A 27,370-nucleotide genomic window follows, 5' to 3' on the forward strand; every position below is an offset into this window, starting at 1 on the left:
TGGTGTGACCTGTTGGTGTAGTTCTGATCAGTCCCCAGTACTTACCTTGCTCCCTGAGCAAGGTCTTGTAAGTTGTTGGTAACCCTCTGTTTGCTGAACATTGTTTTTCCTCTGTAGGATAACATTGAGAGAACTTTGAGAATTGCACTGTGTTGATTCTTGAAACTGCAACATATTTATGCTTAAAAGTTTAAGAAATTCTTGGGTTTGAAACATATTGTTAAAAAATATATATATATTTTTGTTATATATTGTCTCTGATTTATTCTTTGAGTATGTCTTATTTATTGCCTCTGTGAGTACAACAAATGCTTAGCACTACCTTCTGGTAAGCCTAACTGCTCACCCACACTACCACAAAATAGAGAATTGGTCCTATCTACTTTTTCCTCTGCAAAACCAATTGGGGATCCTCTAGACTCTGCACAATGTACTTAATTTTAGTGCACTATATAGAGAACCAGCTCAATACAATGTGAAATCATGTTTGTTTTCTAAAAATGACTGGCAATGGCCCTTAAGAAATATCTCAAAATGGCCAAAAATTGTTTGTTTTCATATATAGCCTCTTGCAACTGTATATGTCTTTTAGATAAATAATCAGGTTAGTGGCTAAAATACGTGTGTATAGCCATTTTCATGCCCAAAATAGGCTGAAACACAGGATTTGGAGTATGAGTAAACTCTAAGAAGAAGGCTTATTTGGTCACTTTGATGCCTTAAAAAGTGTTGATTCGCTTTGGGGTGTGATAAAACATTTGTAAGCAAAGTAATTTTCTGTCCATGCAAAGAAAACCTAATTTTTGATGAAAAGCACTCCCCTCAGACCTTAAGGAACTTGTCAGAATGGTCGGAATGGCTTCTTTTCCAATGTTGCATCTCTTCTGCAGCTCCTTTTCATGTGCTATCAGTGAGCATGTTGAAGGAAAAACTTCAACAGAATTACAGCATTCCCCTATGAGGGTAGCTTAAATGTTTACACGCCTTGTGTATTTGTTTTAGTCAATGAGAACTGGTATGTCATTCAGCCACACCACACTACTACTGACGAACACAGACATGTATGGGCGTGATTTTTGTAAGGCAGAGTGAAAACCCCAAACTGCACCCATTTACAGTCCATGTTGACTTCAAATATGGTATGACTGTAATATTTACTCCAAGGTCAACTAGTTACAAGGGTACCCTAAGATGCATTTTAAAACCTAGAGATTCATAGTGCTGTAGCGTGCATGGGGACCAATGCGGATTCTTTCTAAGAATACCCAGCAAACAAAAAAAGTATGCCTGAAAAGAAAAACAACAATTTCTCATTTTCCATGGTAAATGACCGCAGTATGCAGGCCCACGGTGGCTAGAGATCTTAGAACCAAACCAGAACCCAACCAATCGTGTATGCAACAACAGGTCAACCAGATGCCATCGGGATCGTTGTATGTACAATTAATTATTTTAAAAAACACAATCCTTGGAGGAGCTTTCCGTTATTCATTGCATTTCCTCAAGGCATTAAAAATCAACGAGGAATCCACTGTAGATTTCTGAAAAGACAAATTTATCACCATGCTATTACCCAAGGTAGAAGAACACAATAATTAGAATAAATGCAAAATGTTTGGTACGCCTAAGATTTTATGACAAAGATTTGGATAAAAATTCTCTGTTAGATATGTAAATACTCAGGAGAAGCATATGGGAAACTCGCATACACTGTATTCAGTGTTTCACACAGAGGCAACATGGTCGTTCGAAGAGAAATACACCATAAAGACTGGTGTAAATTACTGTCTTAAATCCCAAAAATATGTGATTGGTTTAATTACACTATAATTTAAACAGTCTTTAAAGTGTATTTCTGTTTGGATATCCAACTGTGCTTGTTTGTGATTCGGAAAACACTGTACATGACCTGTGCTCTTTTTCTTATAAATATAGCTTTTTCTGGATGGCACCCAGAGACCCCGTACCAACCCTGGCAACTTCTGAAAGTTAGAAATACATAGGAACAGGGCTTTAAAGGACCCCACTACGTTCTCATACCTAAAATGTTGTGCAAATGTCAAAACTTAGGCCGGCAAAGCACAATTTCCTGTAGCTGAGAACTCTAGAACTTCCGTCCAATGGCAAAAAGTCCTACCATTTAATGTTCCCAAGATTATCATAATGAAAAGAGTACCCCACAAATGTCGGTGAACACAACAGGAAAAACACAAAACTTAGCATGCAAAAGTCACATTGACATTACAAGGTCATGGTTTTGGCCCATTTCAGTCCATTGTGACACAAATAGGGTACTTTTGCCATTCCCAGCGAATTCTGAAACTTTGTAACTAGACCTGGGTAGAAGTGTATCTCTGCTTGCGGATTTGATGGTATAACGCAGAGTTCCCACTCAATTTCACCATCTGGCATGTGGCAGAATTTTCTGTTCGTGCCAGAGTGAAGCATGTGCAAGACTTTCTTTAGAATGCGCTGGCGAGTGCAATGAGATTTGCCGCCACTAGTGAGAGCACATAAGATTTGATGGGCTCTTGCACGGCTTCCGGTTGCCGCAGAGCCTTCCAGCACCATTTTCATGATGCTGGTGAGCACGAGTAGCTGCGTATTGAGCAGATCTTCTATCGAGAAGCAGCTAAATCTACTCAAAATTGTGTTTGAGTGAATATTCTACTCTAAGGGACTGTTCAAGTTGTTTTTTAGTGAGATAAGTTTTTCTTCAACAAGAAGGAAGTACACCAGAGACTTCATCATCTTCCTACTGTCTAGCAGGCTCCTCCAGGTGCTTTGTCCATCTCCGGGTCACTTTTCACTTGGATTTCTAGGTGGGATGGTTACTCTCTCTGTCTGCAATTCTTGCCGCATATAAACCGTTGGATTTTAAGGACTTTGATTTTATGATATCACAAGTAAGTCAAAAAAAAATTGTATAAGGATGTTGTTCCTTAGAGAGAGGGCGTCCACCAGTATTTATTTGTACTTTTATTCAATTTTTAAATTTGATTGTGGCTGTGGTGGGTGGCCTAGAGTTTCAGTAGGGGTCTGGTTATTATTATTTTTTTTATTTTTTTTTATCTTCTGTAAGAGAAAAAGGTTGCACAGTTCAGTACATTTTCTCCATGTTTGTTACATTTTCACTATTGATTTATTTTGCTATGTGGACTGGTCTGGCCACAGGCCATCCAGCCAGTACTAGTCACGGGAACATGAAACAACTGATTCTTAGGTATATATGGTTTTAAAGCATCATTTAGACCACGGACTGCATTGGATTGAGTTAAAAAATGTGGAGTTTTCCTATGTATTTCACATTTGTTTTTCTGCTCATAGTGTATGTTGGTGGGGTAATATTTGATGCTTTAGGAGGATGTGTGCTATTGGAAAATTGTAGGTCACTTAATTTTCATTTTAGGCATTGCTGAATTAATGGTTCTGTTTTCTTCATTGTTGCTACCATGCCTTCTTTGCCTGGCTAGTGTGTGTGTGTGTGTTTGCCATAGGTCTCCATTTGAATTTGTTTGTTCTCCATGCTACGTGGCTGTGGACCATTTTGTGTAGTCAGTGTCCATAAGCCTGCATGTATTCTTTGTTATCTATGCCTACTTGCTTGTTGTTTGAGCATGTGGTCAGTGGCCATTTTGTGTAAGCAGTCAGTGTGCTTTTGCCATAGGTTTGCATGTGTTTTTTGTTTTCAGATGATTCTTTGCTTGTTATTGTTGTTTGACCATGTGGCCTGTGACCATTTTGTGCAGCCAGTTAGCATGCTTTTTCCATGGGCCTGAACGTATTCTTTGTTGCCCATCCCTCCTTGCTTGTTGGGATTTCACCATGTGGCCGGTGGCCATTTTGTGTAGGCAATCAGTGTCCTTTTCCCATAGGCCTACAGGTGTTCTTCGTTCTCCAATGCCTCCTTGATTTCTGTTGCTGGTGGTGTTTCACCATGTAGCGGACTGCCATATTGCACAGCCAGCCAGTGTGCTTTGCTTTTGCCATATGCCTGCATGTGGTTTTTGTTCTCCAATACCTCCTTGCTTGCTGATGTTGAAGTGGTTTGGCAATGTGGTGGGTGGTAATTTTGTGCAGCAAGCCAGTGTGCTTTGCTTTTGCCATAGGCCTGCATGAGCTCTTTGTTCTCTAATGCTTCCTTGCTTGCTGTTGTTGATGTTTGTTAGACCTGACAGCTTAAGGGTGGTCATACCCCAACCTTTTGCCTGCCTCCCTCTGCTTTTCTGACACTGTTTTTGCTTGTTTTAGGACTCTGCGGACTTTACCACTGCTAATCAGTGCTAAAGTGCAAATGTTCTCTCCGTTAAACCTGGTAACATTGGTTCATCCCCAATTGGCATATTTTATTTACTTATAAGTCCCTAGTAAAGTGTATTGCATGTGCCCAGTGCCTGTAAATTAAATGCTACCAGTGGGCCTGCAGCACTGATTGTGGCACCCACATAAATAGCCCCTTAACCATGTCTCAGGCCTGCCGTTGCAGGGCCTAAGCATGCAGTTTCACTGCCACTTCGACTTGGCATTTAAAAGTACTTGCAAAGCCTTAAACTCCGCTTTTTCTACATACAAGTCACTCCTAAGGAAGGCCCTAGGTAGCCCATAGGGCAGGGTGCTATGTAGGTAAAAGGCCCTTGAAGGGCATGATCACAGGCCTGTCTGAGGCCATGAGGTGCAACCTCTTGCCATGCCTTCTCTTTGCTTATAGAGAGGTACCCCAGAAGAGGGTAGGTCTCAGTCCCTTTGAGCTTCTCTTGAGTACCATGTCAGGGGACACCTAAGCACTGTCAAAGAGGGGTGAGGGAAAGCTCCCAAGAAACCCCCCCAGGATGTGGTCAGCTACATGTTGGCCCTCTGCAACCAGATGCACCGCTTCCGGAAAAAGGCAAGAGCAACCTTAAGGCCAGTCAAGAGTTTATGAAACGCTGGTATGATCAGAAGACCACCCTGGTGGAGTTTCAGCCTGCAGGCAAAGTAAGGCTCCCGGAGTCAGGAGAACCTAGAGCTCTGCAGAATCACTGGACTGGCCCATATGAGACCAAGGAGCGTAAGGGGAGGCCACTTACTTAATGGACCCCCAGTCCACTAGGAACCCCCCCAAGGGTGCTCCATGTGAACAGACTGAAGCCTCGTTTTGAGAGGTCTGAAGTAAACATGCTTTTGATGACAGATGAGGGTGTGGAGGAGGACAGTGAACTTCTCCCAACCTCCTCTCTGCACAGGAGTGTGATGGGTCAGTAGAGGGTGTCAATCTCCCTGACTCCCTGACTCCCTGCACCCCAGCGAGGTGATTGTTACCAATTACTAGAGCAGTACTCTTCTCTGTTTTCCCTCACCTCTGGACTCACACACCTTTGTGTCCATAACATTGACATGGGAGACAGTCCCAATGTAAAGAATAATACTTACAGGTTGTCAGACAGGGTAAAGGCCAGTATCAAGGATGAAGTTGCCAAGATGCTGGCTCTAGGGGTAATTGAGACATCCAGCAGTCCTGTGTCCAGCGCTCTGGTGTTGGTGCCAAAGGCTGCCCCACTGGGTGCCAAGCCCGAACTTCGGTTCTGCATGGATTACCGTGGTCTCCATTCCGTCACTAAGACTAACGCTCACCCCCATCCCTCGAGCTGATGAGGTAGGCATTGCCAGGCACTGCCAAATTCCTCAGTACTTTTGATTTGACATCAGTGTAGTGGCATATCGCCTTGTAGGGGGGAGCAAAGAGAGATATGCATTTTCAGTACCTGAGGGCCATTAACGGTTCCAGGTAATGCCCTTTGGCTTGAAAAATGCCCGCTACCTTCCAACAGTTGGTCCTGGCTCGTAAGAACGCGTTCTGCCCCATCTATCTAGAAGACATTGCCATCTACAGTGCCAGCTGGGAGGAACACCTGCTCCACCTCCAAGATGTGGTCCATGCTCTGCAACAGGCATGCCTGACAATCTAGGTCAGTAAATGCCAGACTGGGCAAGGTTCTGAGGTGTACTTGGGACACCTAGTAGGTGCTGGCAAGGTGCAGTACGTTTAGGCCAAAATTGAGACAATCACGTCCTGACAACCACCTAGAACCCAAACAGAGTGAGAGTCTTCTTACGCCTCACTGCTTACTACCGCAGATTTGTTAAGGATTATGGTACCTTGGTGCCTCCTCAACTAAGCTGGCTTTTAAAAAGCAGCCTAGGTTGGTGATCTGGACAGAGGCTTATCAGAAAGCCTTTGATTCTCTCAAGGAAGCCATGTGCACGGCACCCATGCTCAGAGCCCCTGATTACTCCAGGGAAAGAATCGTGCAGACGCTTCAGAGCATGGCATAGGGGCAGTCTAAGCACATCTGAATGAGGAGGGCTTAGACAAACCAGTAGCCTTTGAAAGAGAAGCATTTGCTGTGGTCTGGGCACTGAAGAAGCTGAGACCATACCTGTTTGGGACTCACTTCCGGGTTCCGACAGACCACAAGCCCCTCAAATGCCTCATGCAGATGAGGGGTGAAAATCCTAAACTCTTGAGGTGGTCCATTTCCCTACAGGGGATGGACTTTACGGTGGAGCATCGTCCAGGGATTGACCACACCAATGCTGATCCCTCCAGATTTTTCCGCTTCAGTGATGAGAGCTCCCATGGGTTGGGGAGCTCTCCCCACTTTCAGCTGTGGGGGGTCCATATGTTAGACCTGACAGCCTTAGGATGCTCATCCACCAACTTTTTGCCTGCCTCCCTCCACTTTTCTGACATTGTCTTTGCTGGTTTTAGGACTCTGTGCACTTTACCACTGCTAATCACTGCTAAAGTACATATGCTCTCTCCCTTAAACATGGTAACATTGGTTCATCCACACTTGTCATATTTGATTTACTTATAAGTCCCTAGTAAAGTGCACTACATGTGCCCAGGGCCTTTAAATTAAATGCTATCAGTGGTCCTGCAGCTCTGAGTGAACCATCTGCATAAGTAGTCCCTTAACCATGTATCAGGCCTGCCATTACAATGCCTGTATGTGCAGTTTCACTGCCACTTCGACTTGCCATTTAAAAGTACTTGCCAAGCCTTAAACTCCCTTTTTTCTACATAAAGGTCACCCCTAAAGAAGGCTCTAAGTAACCTATAGGGCAGGGTGCTATGTAGGAAAAAGGCAGGAAGTGCACATATGTGTTTAATGTGTCCTAGTAGTGAAAAACTCCTACATTCATTTTCAACTACTGTGAGGCCTGCTCCTTTCATAGACTAGCATTAGGACTGCACGCTATACTTTTTGAGTGGTAGATTCTGATCTGAAAGGGGTAACCAAGTCATATTTAGTATGGCCAGAATGGTAATAGAAAATCCTGCTTATTGGTGAGGTTAGATTTTATATTACTATTTTAGAAATGCCACTTTTAGAAGGTGAGCATTTCTCTGCACTTAACATCACCTGTGCCTTGCAGTCTGTCTCCAATCAACGTCTGGTTGACAGCTCCCTTGTGCAATTCACCCAAATGATCACAAGCACATAACACTCAGTCACATCTGCATTCATCTGCATAATGAATGGGTCTTCCTGGGTTGCAAGGGTGGAGGGCTTGACAGTTACATTTCAAAGGCCAGTGACCTGCTCTCACACAAAGGACTGATAACCCCCACAGGGACTCTGGTACACAGGACTGGGCTGAAAGGGGAACTTGTGCACTTCAAATTCACTCGTTGAAGTCTGCCCCACTTCAAAGGCATTTTTGGGTATATAAATTGGGTCGCTGACCCCACAAACTCAGAAACTTCTGGACCAGCACCTGGACTCTCTGGACTGCTTTGCTGAGAAGATCTGCTGCCCTGATGATGCCCTGCTGGCCTCTGCCTGTGCTGGAAGGACTCTGCCTTTCCCCAAAAGTGCTCTCCAGGGGCTTGGATTAAGCTTGCCTCCCGTTTTGAAGTCTCCAGGACAGCAAAGACTGCAACTGCTAGCTTTTTGCTAGTACCCGACTTCAGCGACTCCAGAATGACTTGAGCAACGCTGCAGCCTGCTCCCACTCCGTGGACCTTGCTGCATGCAACAACCGTGGCCGATATTACTCCAACTCCAGTGACTTCACTCAGCATCATTGCAACACTGCAAAGTCAACACATCATATCCTGACGGATCGGAACCAGCAACCCCGCCATAAGGGACTGACACCGCAGCGGCTCTAGTGATGCCTCTTTTTAACTCTGCAACGTCTTTGTTCTTTGTTTACAAAAGACACTGTACCTGGGGGTCTGTGTGACTCCATGACCGGCACCGGTGGTGTCAGATTGTTGGGAACGACTCCGTCAATGACGCTGTGATAGCCCCAGTTGGAGCTATCTTGTTTTCTAGGTGCTTTAGTTGGATTTAATCTTTAGAAATTCATAACTTTGTTTGTGTACATTGGATTTTCATCTTTTCAACAGTATCCTATTCAGATAAATATTATCTATTTTTCAAAAACTGTGTGGTGTATTTTTTGTGGTGTTTTCGCTGGGTTACTGTATGATTTATTCCACAAATACTTTACACACTGCCTTCTAAGTTAAGCCTGACTGCTCAGTACCAGAGGGTGGGCACAAGATAATTTGGATTGTGTTGTGACTTACCCTGACTAGGACTGTGGCCCCTACATGGACAACGGTGGATACCTCTGACAACTAGAGACCCCATTTCTATCAATGTTGTTTGAACATGTGGCCGGCAGCCAGTTTGTGCAGCCAGCTAGTGTTCTTTTGCTATTGGCCTTCATGTGCACTTCTTTGTTATTTATGCCTCCGGCATTGTTGTTTTAACCATGTGGCTGGCGCCCATTTTTATGTAGTCAGTCAGTGTGCATTTTCCATAGGCCTGCATGTGTTCTTTTTGATCAGTTTAATTAATATGCCTGAGGATCATTGTGGTATAGGTACGAACAATGTTTAATAATGCTTCCCAAATCCCAATGGGTTCCTCATAGTTCCCTAGTCCACCAACAAATATTTATTTATTTATTTATTTATTTATGTATTTTGTAATAATCTGCTTTTTATTTTTTTAATTATTATGGGCCAGATGTAGGTAGAACACAAATTGCGACTTGCAATTTGCGAGTCAAAGCGACTCGCAAATTGCAACTCGCGACTCGCTATGGGGTCGCAAAGACCCACCTCATAAATATTTATGAGGTGGGTCGCAGTTTGCGACCCCATAGCGAGTCTAGGCACTCACGTGGATGGTGGCCTGCTGGAGACAGCAGACCACCATGTCCGTGACTGCTTTTAAATAAAGCATTTTTTTTTTTTCTCTTTGCAGCCCGTTTTCCTTAAAGGAAAACGAGCTGCAAATAGAAAAAAATACCGCAAACTTTTTGTTTCGGTTTTTTTCAGAGCAGGCAGTGGTCCATAGGACCACTGCCTGCTCTGAAAAAAATAATTTTGTGAGCATTCACAAAGGGGAAGGGGTACCATGGGGACCCCTTCCCGTTTGCGAATGAGTTACCATCCACTTCAAGTGGATGGTAACTGCGAGTTGATTTGCGACCGCTTTCGCGGTCACAAATCAACTCTACATCGCAGTGCGAGTCGCAAATAGGAAGGGAACACCCCTAACTATTTGCGAGTCGGAAACACATTTTGCGAGTCGGTTCCGACTCGCAAAATGTGTTTCTGCATCACGTGAGGGCTTTTGCGCCTCGCAAACGGCATTTTTCACCGTTTGCGGGGCGCAAAAGCCTACCTACATCTGGCCCTTATTTTCTAATTATTTTGAACTTTTTAGAAAAAAATTCCCTCCATCCACCTCCTGACTGCCATAGGCACCTGTTGCACACCAGCATTCCTTTTTAAGGAGTCATTACTCATTTTCCCCTGGCACCCCGCCTGCCATATCTGCAAAGCTGCACACACATCGGCATTAATTTTTTAAGGATTATTTAATTTTCCCCTGGAACCCCCTTCATACCATATGTGTGCACACATGCATTCATTTTTTAAGACTTGTTCAATTTTCCCTGGACCCTCCTGCCTGCCATAGTTGGGTACCAGCATTCCTTCATTGAGGATTAATTTTTCCCTGGACCCTCCTGGCTGCGGCAGGTGTGTCCCCTCAGATGCAACAAAAGAAAAACATTACATATGTATGCTTTTATCCTGATCGAAAATTACAGTATGTTATGGTGGTATGGTTTGACTTGAATGGATACAATAACCACACTAAATTATATTATCTGTACTATGAAATATGAAAAGAAACCTGCAAAAATACCACGTTTCACTAAATGATTTTCTTGGTTGTTAGCTTTTAGATGCAGAAGACTCACAGAGTACTGCCAGACAAAAAGCCGGCACAAAGTGACGTGACCACAGCACTCGAGTCCTCCAATCTCTTCCGATTGTGCAGCTAAGTGCCACTGCCAACTGACAGAGTTTGAAGTTGGACCCAAAGAAAGAGGCTGCCAAGAAACTGCCCAGTGAGGAGGAGAAGAAGTAGATCTCTACCACTACGTGTCAACCGAAAATAGAAAATGGGTGCTGCATCAACAGCAGCACTCCTGCATCAATTGCACCACCCCAACTTAAGCCCAAAGCCATGTCTCTTAGCAAGGCAGTCACAGAAATCATGGTAATGAACAGTGAGTCTGAACTGGAGTTGTCTCAGCTGCGGACTAGTACCCGATCATCACAGGAAACTGGGCAAAATTGACAACAGGAGGAAACACAGCCAGCAACAGTAGATCTTTCTGAAGTAGGAGCAGAACAGGAGGTGACTTTCCTGCTGAGCAAGATGTACCTCTTCTTGAACCATTGGCTTCCCGACCACCAGCAAGAAAAAGGGTACTCCTCCATCTTCTCCAAGCCCGCCGTCTGTTGATCTGGATATGGGTTGGCCCACTGCTAAGTCTGAGACCCGCCACAAGAGATAGGGGAAAGGTAAAGTTCCTATATGCCTTATAATTATGGAAGGGGAAGAGGAAGATGACGAGACAGTCACTGTCATGGAAGCGGCTTCAGAGGGCACCAACATGATTACTCCTCCTATTCAAACTGCTTCAAGGGGTGTGGCACTGCTACCATTGCCAGACTCTGTATTTGTAAGGCCCAGCAGAGACCTGCTTCTACCATTACCTCAGTCAAAGTACGCACAGCAGAGAGCCAATTATCAACAAACCCACCTACCTCCAGTTCTTCCGGCATTGGCAGTGGCACCAGTGGCACACTAGACAAGTTCTGATTCCCAGTTTGGGACTTCCTTACGATTAGCAATCAGGAGGATAACATTTCAAGATGCTCCATTTGCCCCACAAGTGTTTGTCGAGGTAAGCCTGGTTCACACTATGGTACTGGCGGCCAAATGGCCCATATGAAAAAAATATTGTGCAATCCGGTAGGAGAAGCACCTTAAAAATTGCTGCAGGTGGTGGTGGTGATGATAGAGGGGGAATCAGCTCTGATCATGAGTGGAGGTAAATGTGATGAGCAAGAAGAGGTTGACAGCTTAACAGAAAGAAGTCCTGTCCCCATAAGGGCTCCAGTATCACCCCAAGAGCTTAATCCTTCAATTAACTGTTAATGCAAGGCTGCAAGAGACATTGTGTAATCCAAACCGTACATCTGTGCCACAATATTTGATCCATGGTACAAAAGAATACTGGCCACTTTTCTTCCTTTTTCTTAGATGGGGTACAAGATATGGACTGTTGAGCTAGTTAGAGACCTGGAAGAAGAACTTATAAAAATTAGAATCCTACCTCCAGGCAAAGGTTCTGGGGTGCCCCCTTAAACATCCGGAGAGGGTACTCCTGATGTTTCACAGCAGTCAACACCAGCAACAAGAACACTAGCAACATCAGGAACAGACAAATCAGCCCCTACCTCTGCATTGGCTCGGTCTTAAGTTGCAGGTCTTAAGTCCAGTGCAGAGGTGAAGGCAAAAAAGGTTGAGCAAGTGGCAGCTCAATGACTATTCAGAGGATGTTACAGGAGTCTCTGGATGAACTACAAGAGGTCCCATGTTGAGCAAAACCCATTGATGCTTAGTATGGGAAGATGCTCCAATGGCCAGAGCCTCAGCAGGCTGGCAATAAAGTATCTGGCTTTTCCAGTAGCCAGTGTGTCTGCTGAGCACGTGCTCAGTGCAGCTTGCACAGTTGTCACAGTGAAAAGGGCCAGTTCCTCACCTCAATACGTGGGGAGATTGACCATGATCAAAATGAACCAACACTTCATAACACAATTACACTATTCCTGAAACACAACAGGAGGAGGAGGAGGATGATTGATCAGACAAGTGTGTTAGTTGAGCAACTTCTGTGTGAACCAACAGAGTCTGAGGACTAACTCTACTTCCCTGACTGAATAGGCCACCGCAGATCATTTTAATTATTTATCATTGAACTGCTAAAGGATATAGCTAGTGGAACATTAGGTTTGAGTCTGACTTATGCAGCCCCACAATTTTAGGCACATGCATGGCCAGGTTGGAGCTGGACCCATGTGCAGTAAAGAAGCCTCCCCATTCTCTTCACAACATTGGAGACAATGCCTGCCTCCCTCCAATGCCGATCCTTCTATGGTTCCATCACCTAGCAGAGCTGCCCTGAGGATCATTTGACTTACAAGACTGCCAAATTCCAAGGTGTTATTTGCATCAAATAGGAGATACAATTGTGTACCTACCACTGTGCTTGGACTGGAAGAGGAAACTATTGCACCAAAGAGTGATGATATAGTATTGAGTGATTGTGAATGATAATTAGCAAGCTGGATTTAATTGATTTACAATATTTAGGGCATGATGGGTGATCATTTTTCCTGAAGGTGATTGGCCATTTCACACTTAGTGAAATTTACTTGCAGGGTTCGCTCTTCTTTTCGTATTCTTCAAAGACCAGACCAGTCACTTTAGTTAACAAACACAATCTACACTAAATGCTGAAAATTCTGTTTCTCTTTTTGTTCTTCAACAGCAGTGTAAACAGGTCTATTTTGCTCGGGTAGGGAAAGAGCTGGACTGAATTGTTAATCAGAGTCAGCAAGAGGATAGAAGGACTCAGGATTGGACTACCTCAACAGCAAGAAGAAGGAAGTTATGGATTTCAAAGGAAAACCATGATTATGATGACTGAGGCCTACTCAGTTATATAGAAAAGTACACTGTTCCAAAAGACGACAAACCTTTTTACTATGTAGGAAAACAGGGGTGAAGAGAGTCAGGGATATAATTAATATCAGGAGAGCCCTCAAACACCCAATAGGGTGACAGGTTTCATCATTATCTCCTCTTCAGACCGGTGCTGCAATGTCTGGCGGACCACCCACAAATCGGGATGGTACTTAACCGAAGGCAATTTTCCAGGTGGAGGTCTGGAACGAAAACTGACTAAGAAGATAGAGAAGGAGAGTGTGATCAAGATAAAATTAGCTCTGAGCCTAAAACATCACTTTAATGAATCAGAGTAAAGGTTCAGGCCAAGATTAAAATCATTCAGAGTCTTAGCGGGAATAATGTCCCGCTGTCGTCTATAAAGAAGGAAGGGTAGTTTGCCTAATCCTGTCTATTTGTGGTCAACATGTTTCGCGTCTTTTTTTGGTCAATAAATGATCCTGTGACGCTTCGTCAGGACCCAGAAAACTACTTCTCCTATTCAAAAAATTATCATGAAGTGCTGGAATGTCACTTACAAACTGAAGACAAATTGTCAGAGTCAGTTGGTCAATCAGTCGCCCTGCATGAAAGTGAAAGACAAGTAAAAATTAGTGCCAACATGCAAATAAGCACAAAGAATGGTGCAATCACAATAAATCCACCTCCAAAGTGCCACATATAAAAATAAATGGAAGGGCTTACCATCCCATATTCGAGATTGAGCTTCCTAGGACCGTGATAGCCTCAACCAAGGAGGTATTCCTAGGCATGGAAACAACATAGTGACAAACAACTGCACGTCAATATGTACAAATTAGCAGGTCATAGGGGAAGCCTCAAAAACATCAATTTGAAATGGTCACAACATTCATGAAATAAGATTAGTAATGTCAGAAAATCAAACATCAATCAATAGAAACTATTAGCCTAAATAAAAAGTCTACTTCCTATACGAGTTCAATCTCAACATTAAATGCAGGTACTAGGTCCCAGGGAAAAACTTTGGTCCCTGTGCATGGAGGAGAACTTACTCAGGAAGAAACGAGATGGAGATGGCAAAGCAGAAAGGGTTAAGTAAGAGGCTGGGAGAAGCCTATGTAGGCATAGTCAGGTGTAAATAGTCTGGAGAAAAAAGCACGTTCATCCGTATACATATTAAAAAGCAAAACTGCAACCTAATGAAAAAAGGGGGGCTCCAGAGCCCCCATGCCTCCTGAAGACTTACTTCTACCGTTCCCCAGTCCGTCAGGTCACCTGCCCCGAGCCGCGCGCCTGTAGGCGCTCGAGCGGCATCTTTGGGCTGTTTAAATATGATTGTAGAGACGCTTCTACTCGTGTCTCGATCTTCGGGTCGTAGAAATAAAAGAAGGACCCTTGTTCTGGCCCGTCGGCCATCTTTAAAGAGGCAAAAATGTCCACGTAAATGACAAAGGTCGTGCCAAAACCACGCAAACACCCGACATTGTTGGATCAGTATTAAATTAAGAACGAGCATGACAGGGCATGAGTATTATCAAGTAAAAGTAATAGAATCGTCTGATAATAGAATAAGGAGATACATAGATGATGTAAAAAAAGGGTAGTTGGGCATAAAGGTAAAGAATGGACACCAAGTGTACTATAGTGGCAGCCATCTTACCAGTGGTGGTTTAGTCAAAAGCAAAAAACTTCTGCAATGCCAGGATCAACTTGGAATGCAAGCATAAGCAATCCAATTGTAGTCACCCAACCAAACATGTGCCGCATTTCTACACTCAAAAATATGGATATTAAACTCCCTTCCAGGGGAGGGGAGTCCGAATCCACAAACAACTCAGAAAACAATTGCCCCCACCGAGTGAGGATTTTATGGTTATTTTAGTCTTAAGTCATAAAACTATACATAAGTCATCAGAGATCCTGGGATAGCGAGGAACCAACGAAAGGTGGTAAACAAAAAATTATATATATAGTCTTGTTTTGAAACTGTAGTCACGTTCTAGAATGTTAAAGAATTCCAAGGAATTTCATAGTTTAGACCTTCACTGTAGGTCTTGAGTCTGAACACCCATCCTTGTTCAATTTTAAATAAAAAGTTGGGATCATTACTATTGTATCTCGGTACCTGTAACACAATCCACCACATGTTATCAGGACCATGTTTAGCATCTAGAAAGTGTGAGCTAAGTTTCGTTGTAATATGGGAGCATCTGATATTGCTCCGGTGTTCATTGATACGCTGTTTTACCAGGCGAGTTGTCATTCCAATATATTTCAAATCACAAGGACAAGAAATCAAGTAAATACATTGGCGTGTATTACAATTGGTATGCTTATTCAAATGCCAGGTACCAAAATGATCAAGGTCCACTCTGTCAATGCGCTTAGTGGTGAGGACAGACATTACAAGAGCCACACGGGTGATGCCCAATGACCGGAGGCAAGTTCCATAGAGTAGTTTGTTTAACCGAGTCAAGATGTAGAAGAGGGCGAGTGTGTACAATTAAATCTCGTGTATTAGGAGATCTTTTAAAAGCAAACAAGGGCCTCGGGATCTGAATACCGCCACTCTGTAGGATATTCCAACATTTATTAATGAGTTTCCTAATAGAGGTGGACAGCGGGGTGCATGTGGAAACACATGTCAGTCGATTTTCCGGTTCTCTAAACACAGGTGCCAGTAGGGCGTCTCTGTGATTATTACGAGCTCTTTTGTAAGCAGGATTAATGATCTTTTTAGGATAATGTTGATCAATGAGTTTCTGTTTAAGATCAAGGGACTGGATTTCAAAAGCTTGGATTGAGCTGCAGTTGCGACGTAACCTTAGGAATTGGCCAACAGGTAGGTTATCAAGCAGGGCCTTAGGGTGATGGCTAACATACAAAAGTAAACTATTACGATCAGTACTTTTGTGGAAGGTGTTGGTAGTAAGCTTGCTTTTGTCTATCTTAATCACAAGGTCCAGGAAGGAGACTTGTGTAGATGAAAAGTGGGCAGTAAATTTCACGAATGGGTCCAAGGTGTTGACCCAATGAATAAAGTTGTCTATATCCTCATATGACCCTTTCCAGATAATGAGAATATCATCTATGTACCTCCGCCACAGTGTGATGTTATCGTGAAAAGGATTGGATGGTTGTAATATAAACTTCTTCTCAAAGTTATATATATACAAACAGGCCAAACTAGGTGCAAGCGTGCTGCCCACTGACGTCCCTTGAATCTGATGGAACAGGGAATCTTCGAATTGAAAAAAATTCCTTTTCATAGCTAATGTCGCGCATTGCATCACAAAGTGGACCGGAGTAGGAGATGACCATGAACTTGCAAAGAGAGCTGACTCCACCACTTGTAAAGTAGCCTCCTGAGGAATGTTGATATATAAGGCCTCTACATCCAGAGTGATGAGGGCTTGAACGTGGGTATTGGAGTTGATGTTTTCAATCAGGTTCAGGACGTGTGTTGTGTCCTTGAGGAAAGTGCTAGAATCTTTCACCAAAGGTTGGAGAAAGAAGTCACACAAAAAAAGACAGAGGTTCTAACAATGAACCAATGCCTGATACGATGGGTCGCCCTGGAGGAGGAAAGGTACCTTTGTGCATCTTTGGCAAACAGTAGAAATATGGAGTACGAGGATGTGCCGTATTGAGGAACTCAACTTCTTTAGGGGAGATCCACGAGTTGTTCTTCGATCATACTCCTGATTTTTGTTTGAAGATCATTAGTAGGGTCACAAGCAAGGGGGGCATAATGAGTTGTATCACTCAGAAGCCGTAGGCACTCCTGCCTATAGTCTGAGGTGTTCATAATTACAATCGCACCTCCCTTGTCTGCTGGCTTAATCACTATTGATTGATCCAAAGATAGATCTTTCAAGGCCTTCCTCTCTGTAGACGGTAAATTCATAAATGGCTTCTTAGGGCGGACTGAATCAAGATCCGCCATAACAACTTTCTCAAAAGCCAGTACCTCAATTGGGAGAGAGTGTGATGGAGGAACAAAAGTGGACGGTTTCCTTAGACCAGTGTCATCGCTCCCAGATGTCACAGGACGTTCCAAAAAGAAAAAGTGAAGTCGTATTTTCCTAAAGAACTGGGAGAGTTCACAGTTCAGACGGAAAGGATCTTCAGAGGGTGTCGGGACAAAACCTAGGCCCTTGTTCAAGGCTGCTGATTCGTATGTTGAGAGTCGTCTATCGGATAAGTTGACCACTAGGTCCTCGGTGGGGGGTTCTTGCCCTGACTCCGAGTGACCATTTGTGGTTCTTCTCTGTTCCAATGGACCCGTCTGCCTCTGCCTCTTCCTCTGCCCTGGCCGCGGCCTAAAAATGGCACATAAGGTAACATAGGGCAAGGTTGAAAAAAGGGGTAAGGCGGTTGCCAAAAGAATGGTTAATTAGGAGGATATTGTGGTTGGTTATAAAGGGGTGGTTGCATACTATCGTCAGTGCTCCATCCATCAGATGAAGAACTCCTGCTGTAATTGCGATTTTTTTTGGTGGACACAGTGGATTCATCGGATGAACGGGATTGAGCATCAGCATCATAATCTTCCTTGATAAAGGATATACTTTCTCTCGATCGAATCTCCTGATATCTTTTTGCAATTTTGAGATTTTCTGTTGAGTCAGAAACTATTTCGTCTCGTTGAGTTCCGTATTGATCTCAAGGAGGCAGCTCTTAAATGATGATAGCGTGACTGTCGTTTTTATGGTGCTCTCAATGCAATTAATTTGTACCATAATGGATTCCGCTAAACGTTTTAAGGACTTAATGATCAGAACTAGCCAATCTCTGATACATTTCCATGCGATCTGCGCCCAATCTTTTCTAAACGCCAGATCGTGTAGGAAAATCCTAGGCATATTGGAAACCAGGAGGCCATTGGGAGCAATATTTGCTCTAAGATATTCCGTCATTATGGTGTCATGCATTATGGTCTTGATTAGTTCACGTTTTAAAGAGGAAAGTTTATCCCAGTCCTCTTTGAGACTTCCCATGGGGTTAGAGCTTTCATTGTTAAGGATCGAGGGTGCTTGTAAGATTGCGGATACTATCTCGTCATCGAAACTGAGACCTTGGAAGTTCTCCATGGTCAATGGTAAGGGGATATAATGAAGAGCGGTTCTCAATTACAACCCATATAAGTCCCACAGCAAACCTGCTGTTCTAAACTATTAAACACAAGAGAGGGACAAGGAGATTAATGGTCCAGTGTACGGTCTCCCAAAATAACCTGTTATATAGAAAAGTACACTGTTCCAAAAGACGACAAACCTATTTACTATATAGGAAAACAGGGGCGAAGAGAGTCAGGGATATAATTAATATCAGGAGAGCCCTCAAGCACCCAATAGGGTGACAGGTTTCATCATTGGGCTATCTCCTCGTCAGACCTGTCTGCAATGTCTGGCGGACCTACTCAGCCCTGTGGACTGGAGAGAGGTATATTGATTTTGGAAATGCTCCAGATTGTGTGTGCTGGTACAAATGTGAAACTCCTCTTATGTGGTTGTGGCAGGGGGCCTGCTGATTTTAACTGGAGGTAGACTTGTGATACCACATCATCACATGATGTGTGCACTCTGATGCTATGATGACAGTTGTAAGATTGATCAGCCTGGTACATGCAGCTACTTATCCGTGATTGGTTGTAGATTGCTCCCACTTCTCAATTAATCGATTGCACATTAGTCATAAACTTAAATGAATGACTGCAGCAGGCTATGCTCTTGATCTGCCTTTGATTCTTCTTGGTGCACTCCTCATGACATTTACCTTCTGTCCTTCTCTTTGACTCTACAATATTGTTTCTGCCTACAATTCGCAGGCCTTCTCTTCTTCTGCATGAAAGGTGAAAGCACTGTAATACCCTTGCCTAATTTACCTGTTCAGCCAGGTACCCAAGCGTGATAGGCATTCCGAGAAGAATGAGATGCCCCACCAAATTTGGTGATACAGTACCTTTTAACAACCATACTCTTTAGAACTGGGTGGGTTCCATTCACTCCTCCATTTATATTTTTCAAACCAAGATGACAGAACATTAAGAATTAGCATTTAATTGAACTGTGTCATACTTGTTCCTTCATTTCCTTCCGCAACAGATTGATGATGATGTACTGCTCATCTCCCTAATGACTACTGTGTCATTAGTGTTTGTCGTGTTGTATAGTGTTTGTCTTTGTCACACCTTTTCCATCCCCTTTCCCATACAGTCATCAAACCCCTAACCCTCTTCCCCCAGGTAGTGTGATTTATTGAGGGTGTGACTTAATTTACACCATAAATGGATCACACTTGGTGGAGCGGATGTGGTGAAAGTGACCCGAACTTACTGAGAGATCTTCTATTACTTGAGCAATAGCCCACACCACCCCAGTTACCCACCCCATCCACGTACACCATCCATTACCCACCCTCGCATAAGAGGGATCCATATTTTAGATATCGAACCTCATTCGTAAACATCATCATTCACGCCTTGTTTGCATAAACGCTTAAACTTGTCAACTCCACTCCTGACTCTGACTCCACTTCTCCTGACTCAAGGATTTCATAACTTTAGTTTTAATTAACTGGAAGCTCCCCATTGTTTAGAACAGAATAAGCTACTATTGACAGTTTTTGTTATAATATCAGGTATTCTTTTCTTAGTTGTGTCATGGAGGTAGAAGTCAGATCTGTCTTTCTAAAGCTATGATATAAATATATAACTCACTAACTCAGTGTTATTCTTTCAATGTAGTTGCCTGTGATGGATAATCCTTTTGATGAATCCTACAGTTGGAGCTCACCTAGGTGGGAGTAGGAAATCGCTTGTTGTGAATGTGATGCCTTCCCTGTTAGTAGCCTGCTACTACTACTACTACCACCACCATTAAGAAGGAACCTTGGAAAACCGTGCAGTACATTTTGGAAGATTGAGAGTGGTAGCAGCCACTGTTTCATGTATTCAGGTAAGAGAATGATGGAATGAAGTAAACTAGTTTAATTAGTAAGTGACTAACTTCTACTGCAGTGCAAACAAGTACTTTGATTTTCCTTATTTATCTAGGTTGTTGTGGGCAATATAGGCAATAGCAGCATACTCTATCCCCCTAATGGTTAATAATATAGTTAAAGAGGGTAGTAGGACATGGGTATAACTAACTATACATAGGCACTGATATAAAAAAAAACAGGCTGGGCGAAAAGGCAGCAGTGCAAAATAAAAGTACAACACAAAAAAAACACTTCAGGCATAAAGTATCATAAGGATAATTTTCCATTTATTTTGAACAATACAAATAAACGTTTTTAAACCCACCATCTCCACCCACAACTGGCCCAGCCCTCTCTCCAAATAAATTACTCTGTCCCTAAACAATGTCTAAAAGAATTCAGACGAAAACTAGTCCAACAAAGTACAAACTCCTGGTCCTTCCCAAATACCGCTTTCTCCACCCATGGCAAATGTGCCTCCTACCAAAAGAAAAACTAAAAAAAAGGGCTAGAGATGGTGTTATAGATGGAGTCTAGAGTACTCCTGGTTTTTTTCCAGGCATGCCATCTGACAGCTTAGCTGTGCCAGCTGCTGCAGGACGCTGTTCTGAAATTGTCGGTCTGAGTGGGGGTGCAGCAGTGTCTGGTGTAGTAGCATTGGAGATGTTGCCGGGAGGTTGGAGGTACAGGTGGCTATGGAGGAGCTGCGGTCTGGGGCGGCATCAGGTGCCTCAGCTGCCTCTTCCTCCAGAAACACCAGCCGTTGGAACTCCACCTGGATGCCCTCCAACCTCTGCTGCTGGGCTGCTACTTCCTGCCTTGTAGGTGGTGGACCAACAGGAGTAGTTGTATCAAGAAAGACAAAATAAACAAAAAAGACAAATTGTAAACAATGCTCTATGCATACTTTTGTTCAAAAGTATATAGTGGCACAATAGTGATACATTGCTAATCCCCTATGGCCATTGTAACTTGATATGATTACGAGTCACAGGGCCACTTTTTACTCACACAACCACACATAAAGGCACTGACTGGTTGAAAGGAATTAAGGCCGAATAACAGCACACCAGATTAAAAAAAGTTTTGCTTTTTTTTAGAGGATTTCCTAATAAAAAACTAATCAGATACTGTGTGGAAAAAGAAAAATAACCTACCTCTCATCAATGAGTAAGGCATTTTGCACTACAGAGTCCAAGTATTCTTGTTCTAAATGAATGGGGGCAAGCTAGCTAGAGTATTGGATACTTTGCTACTCTTTACAGTCAGCAGCTGGGGCAGTTATTATTTTAATTTCAATGACCATCTACAGGCATTTCAATTCTACCCTGATTCCAAAGAAGTAGATGAATAATAATGATTCTATCTCATACATGTCACCTATAAAATGCAGATATTCTGCCTGCGTTTCTATATATGATGGGGAAAATTATGCACAGCAGTACAGGAAAAGGAATGGGATATATAGATGTATTTGTCACAGTCGTCACAGAGTATTCCCTATACAAAACTCAAAATCAGACTCTTAGTCCAGCTTTACACCCTGGCTTCACCCTGCATCACAAATTATTTCCAACAAATACATTTGCTTGGCAGTAAGGAAAAAAAAATAACAATACTGCAGGGTAAATTAGAGAGATTAGGCTGGGTAGTAAGAGGTGTTGTTATAAAATAGTGGGATGTCACTGATCATCATCACGTGCCTAAGTTTGGCTTAGTCAGTCACTGTGTTTGACGAATGTCAAAAGGGAAAAATTTGAACAGGCTAAATCCGTTATGAAAGCCATGAAATATATGAATCATTCGGCCAGAAAAATGAATGGACTTTTCAATTTTTTTTTATAGGCTGGGACAGAACTTAGGATAGAATAAAGGTGTGATGTATTGAGAGGTGATGTGACATAGCGGGCACTGGTAGGGAAGAGAAACACACACCTTATTTTTGGTTTGTAAATTCCAATGCATTGAAAACTTTGCAAATTAGCTGAAGCAGATGCACATTGCACAGTGTATACTGCAGTGCCAAATTGAACCATGCTGCAGGTAGGTCATGAGTGGCAAAATGCCATGGGTAGGGAGGTGATGAATGATAATGGATGGGATTAATATCTGCCTCACTTAACAAATCCAGTGAGTCAAGGGAGTAGACAGAAAATTAAAAATACCCCCCACAAGCATTTATAAAAACCAAGCAAGTGAAGAAGGTGAGCACAGTCTTCTCCAGAAGAGCTTCATTGATTCTTCATCAAGCAAATATCCATTCATCATTTTATTGTTCTATTCTGCCTTTGATACGCACCATTTACGCTTTACATTCTCTCAACCAGTCTTTCACCATTCCAATCCATTCATCCACCTATATCCATCCATCTGTATATCCACCCATCCACCCTTTCAACCATCCTTTGCTTTCCCTCATCCATCCATTTACCCACCCACACATCCTTTTACCCATTCACTCATCCTTTAACCCACCCGAGCATCCTTTCATCAATCCACCCTTTCACCCACCCAGGCATCCTTTCACCCATATGCCCTTCCATTCATCATTTCACACACCCATGCATCGTATCAACCACCCACGCATCCTTTCACTCATATACCATTTTACCCATCCTTTGTTTTAGTCATCCATCCTTCTTTCCCTTTTCCATACACCCATCATTTTTAGTGTTCATTATGAGCTTTTGCCTGCTAAGTTGCGGATAAAAGAGGCCATTAGAACTCAACCTTCGCTGTAGCTGCTTAAGCAGGCGTTCATGATCCCTTTGCAGTGAGCGTACGGATAACTGTCAATAAGCAAGCACTGTGACTTACCATTGCCCATCCTTGACAAAGCTTGGACTCCCCCTCCAACCGCCGCAGCGTCTGCTGCACTGGCGCTGCTGCTGGCCCTGGTGGTCTGTGTGGCTAGAAAAAATATTACGCATTTTAGATGCCAGATGTGCCTCCCCTTATTATTTTGTTTTCAAAATGCAACACTAAAGTTCACTTAGCTGTTTCTCCTATCAAAAACATCACTTTGGGCAATTTGTTGGTTGACAATGTTGTTCAATGTTAGAAAAACCAGATAGTGAAGCCAACCAAATCAATGTATTAATGGAGGGACAGAGCAATGATAACTCTTAGTCACTGAAGTGCAATGAAGGGGTGCAATAATAATTGGTCAATGAAGGACATATGGTCTCGGTTGGCAAATACAAGGGCAACGTCCTCATACTACTTTCCACATGAATGATAATACATATAACATAACATTGGGAGCGGTCCTCCATGACCATGACAACTCTCTTGTTTTACTGTTTGAGCATGAGCAAGAAAAAGAAAGCTTTTTCAACAAACATGAGTAGAATAGCTTACCTGGGCATGCAATCATCACTGTAGAGTACCTGTCCTAACACCAGTTCTCGTAGTTTTACAGTACCAGTCCAAAAGATATATAAGGAGAGAGGGAAAGCTTACTAACAAAGCAAAAGAAAGCTACAGACAGGAGGAAGCCAGCTACAAAAACAGGAAGTATAGAAAAAACTAGAATAATGCATGGGTGGGATAACAAGAACTTAAACACTACATAGAACAGAGGGGTTGGAAAATAAAGGAGGCAGGCACAGTAAAAAAAAGGACAATTTATTCTAAATGGGGAGAGGTAAAACTAAGGGAAATGATTATAATATTGACAGGAGTTCTTACTGGGGCCATCAGATCCGTCAGCTGTGGCACTGGTGTCGTAGGACTCTCGTCATGGGGAGGAGACTACTGGTTTCAGGTGACAGCACCACTGTGAGTTAATACAGGGCCATTTAAATCTTCAATTTTCACTAAGCCTAAGCAACTTGTTTGTTGTACAGTTTCATTAAGAAATATAATTTGTAATGGAATAAAGCATACTCTAAATAAAGCTCCCCTACTTAGTATTTGCCAATACCTCAATTGGTTCAATTTATTTTAACCAATACTTACAGCCTTGTATAGCCAACTGAGAAACAAAGGAATCGGAATAAAGCAATTTGGTATCAGCATTTTGCAATTTTGAAAGTAGCAGTTAAAAATAATAAGACTCAGATTTTTTAACATCATGCTGTCTTATCCAGGTGACTGGTTGACACCTGTTCGGTATAAGTCAATAAGGACGCTCAATGAAGGACCACACGCCAATTATAAATACAATTTAGCTTTACTAGAATTGCAGGTAAATGTAGGCATTTAGCACATTAACCCCTTCTGTGCCCAGGACGTAATGGTTACGTCCTGAGGCACAGTGCTGCTGTGCCCAGGACGTAACCATTACGTCCTGTGCACAGAGCCCAGAGGGAGCGCTCTCGCTCCCTCTGTGGGGTTCCCCCCCACCCCCCAAGTCAGGGATGGAAGGGGAAGCCCTTCCCCTCCCACCCCCGACCCCCCCAACCCCCCCTGTGACGTCAGCGCGCGAGCGCGCGCTGATTAGTCACAGGGTCTCCCCCATCGCGCTGGAAGCAGAGCTTCCAGCGCGACTGAAAAAGAAATGCTTTTGCATTTCTTTTTCAATCCCATGGGGGAGGCCCCGAGAGGCTTCAAAGGGAAGGAAATGTATTTCCTTCCCTTTGAAGTCTTTCACAGGTTTCAAAAGCCGGATTGCTTGCAATCCGGCTTTTGAAACCCCACTAGACACCAGGGATTTTTTTTTTTCAGTGAAATTGGCATAAGGGAGCGACCCCTTGGGCAAGGGTCGCTCCGGGGGGGGCATTTTTTTAGGAAGGCCTTTTCTGCCCCCCCTGGGGGCAGAAACCTCTAGGCACCAGGGACCTTTTTTTTTTTTTTTTTTTTTTTATGATTTCTTTTTATTTTAGGTGGGGTTGCGATCCCTTAGGCAAGGGTCGCTCCCCTACGGGGCAATATATATTTAGGCCATTTCTGCCCCCCTTGGGGGCAGATTGGCCTATTTTGATGAGGCCAATCTGCCCCCAAGGGGGGCAGAAACCATTAGACACCAGGGAGTTTTTGGCAAGGGTCGCTCCCAGGGGGGGCATTTTTTGGGGAAGACCTTTTCTGCCCCCCCTGGGGACAGATCGGCCTATTATTAGGCCGATCTGCCCCCAGGGGGGGCAGAAACCTCTAGGCACCAGGGATCTTTTTTTTTTTTTTTTCTTTTTGTTATGTTTTCTTTTTTTTTTAGGTGGGGAGCGACCCCTTAGGCAAGGGTCGCTCCCCTAGGGGGCAAATTATATTTAGGCCATTTCTGCCCCCCTTGGGGGCAGATTGGCCTATTTTGATGAGGCCAATCTGCCCCCAAGGGGGGCAGAAACCATTAGACACCAGGGAGTTTTTTTTTTGCGTGAATTTCACGCAAGGGGAGCGACCCCTTAGGCAAGGGTCGCTCCCTGGGGGGGGGATTATTTTAGGCCATTTCTGCCCCCCTGGGGGGGGTAGATCAGCCTATTTTGATTCGGCTGATCTGCCCCCAAGGGGGGCAGAAATCACTAGGCACCAGGGATTTTTTTGTTTTTCTGTTTTACAGATGGGGAGCTCCCCTGGAGGGGCAAAATGTATTTAGGCCATTTCTGCCCGCTTTGGGGGCAGATCGGCCGATTTTAGGTCAATCTGCCCCCAAGGGGGGCAGAAACCACTAGGCACCAGGGATCTTTTTTTTGCGCCGTCACACAAGGGGAGCGACCTTGTAGTCAAGGGTCGCTCCCTGGGTGGGTGGGGGGGGCCAAATTATTTTAGGCCATCTCTGCCCCCCCTGGGGGCAGATCGCCCTATTGGTATTAGGCCGATCTACCCCCGGGGGGGCAGAAACCTCTAGGCGCAAGGGCAAATTTTTTTTTTGTGGTTTTTTTTGGGTTTGGTTTTTTTTTTAGAGATGGGCAGCGACCCATCAGGCAAGGGTCGCTCCCCTGGGGGGCAAATTGTATTTAGACCATTTCTGCCCCCCTTGGGGGCAGATTGGTCGATTTTAGGTCAATCTGCCCCAAGGGGGCAGAAACCACTAGGCACCGGGGATTTGTTTTTTGGCGCCAATGTCACGCAAGGGGAGCGACCCCGTAGGCAAGGGTCGCTCCGGGGGGTGGGAGGGTGGGAGTTCGGGGGCAAATTTATTTTAGGCCATTTCTGCCCCCCTGGGGGCAGATCGTCCTATTATTAGGCCGATCTGCCCCCAGGGGGGGCAGAAACCTCTTGTTGCCAGGGCAAATTTTTTTTTGTGTTTTTTTTTTTTTTTTTTTTTTTTTTTTAGAGATGGGGAGCGACCCATCAGACAAGGGTCGCTCCCCTGGGGGGCAAACTGTGTTTAGACCATTTCTGCCCCCCTTGGGGACAGATTGGTCGATTTTAGGTCAATCTGCCCCAAGGGGGCAGAAACCACTAGGCACCGGGGATTTGTTTTTTGGCGCCAATGTCATGCAGGGGGAGCGACCCCGTAGGCAAGGGTCGCTCCGGGGGGGGGGGGGAACGGGGGGGTGTTCGGGGGCAAATTTATTTTAGGCCATTTCTGCCCCCAGGGGGGGCAGAAACCTCTTGTTGCCAGGGCAAATTTTTTTTAGTGTTTTTTTTTTGGGTTTGTTTGTTTTTTTAGAGATGGGGAGCGACCCATCAGACAAGGGTCGCTCCCCTGGGGGGCAAACTGTGTTTAGACCATTTCTGCCCCCCTTGGGGGCAGATTGGTCGATTTTAGGTCAATCTGCCCCAAGGGGGCAGAAACCACTAGGCACCGGGATTTGTTTTTTGGCGCCAATCTCACGCAGGGGGAGCGACCCCGTAGGCAATGGTCGCTCCGGGGGGGGTGGGGGGGGGGTTCAGGGTGCAAATTTATTTTAGGCCATTTCTGCCCCCCCTGGGGGCAGATCGGCCTATTATTAGGCCGATCTGCCCCCAGGGCGGGCAGAAACCTCTTGTTGCCAGAGCAAATGTTTTTTGTGTGTTTTTTTTTTTGTTTGTTTGGTTTTTTTTAGAGATGGGGAGTGACCCATCAGGCAAGGGTCGCTCCCCTGGGGGGCAAATTGTGTTTAGACCATTTCTGCCCCCCTTGGGGACAGATTGGTCGATTTTAGGTCAATCTGCCCCAAGGGGGCAGAAACCACTAGGCACCGGGGATTTGTTTTGTGGCGCCAATGTCACGCAGGGGGAGCGACCCCGTAGGCAAGGGTCGCTCCGGGGGGGAGGGGAACGGTGGGGTGTTCGGGGGGCAAATTATTTTAGGCCATTTCTGCCCCCAGGGGGGGCAGAAACCTCTTGTTGCCAGGGCAAATTTTTTTTTAGTGTTTTTTTTTTAGTTTGTTTGTTTTTTTAGAGATGGGGAGCGACCCATCAGACAAGGGTCGCTCCCCTGGGGGACA

Source organism: Pleurodeles waltl, chromosome 3_1 (genome assembly GCF_031143425.1).
Source record: "Pleurodeles waltl isolate 20211129_DDA chromosome 3_1, aPleWal1.hap1.20221129, whole genome shotgun sequence".
In the NCBI taxonomy this organism is placed as follows: domain Eukaryota; kingdom Metazoa; phylum Chordata; class Amphibia; order Caudata; family Salamandridae; genus Pleurodeles; species Pleurodeles waltl.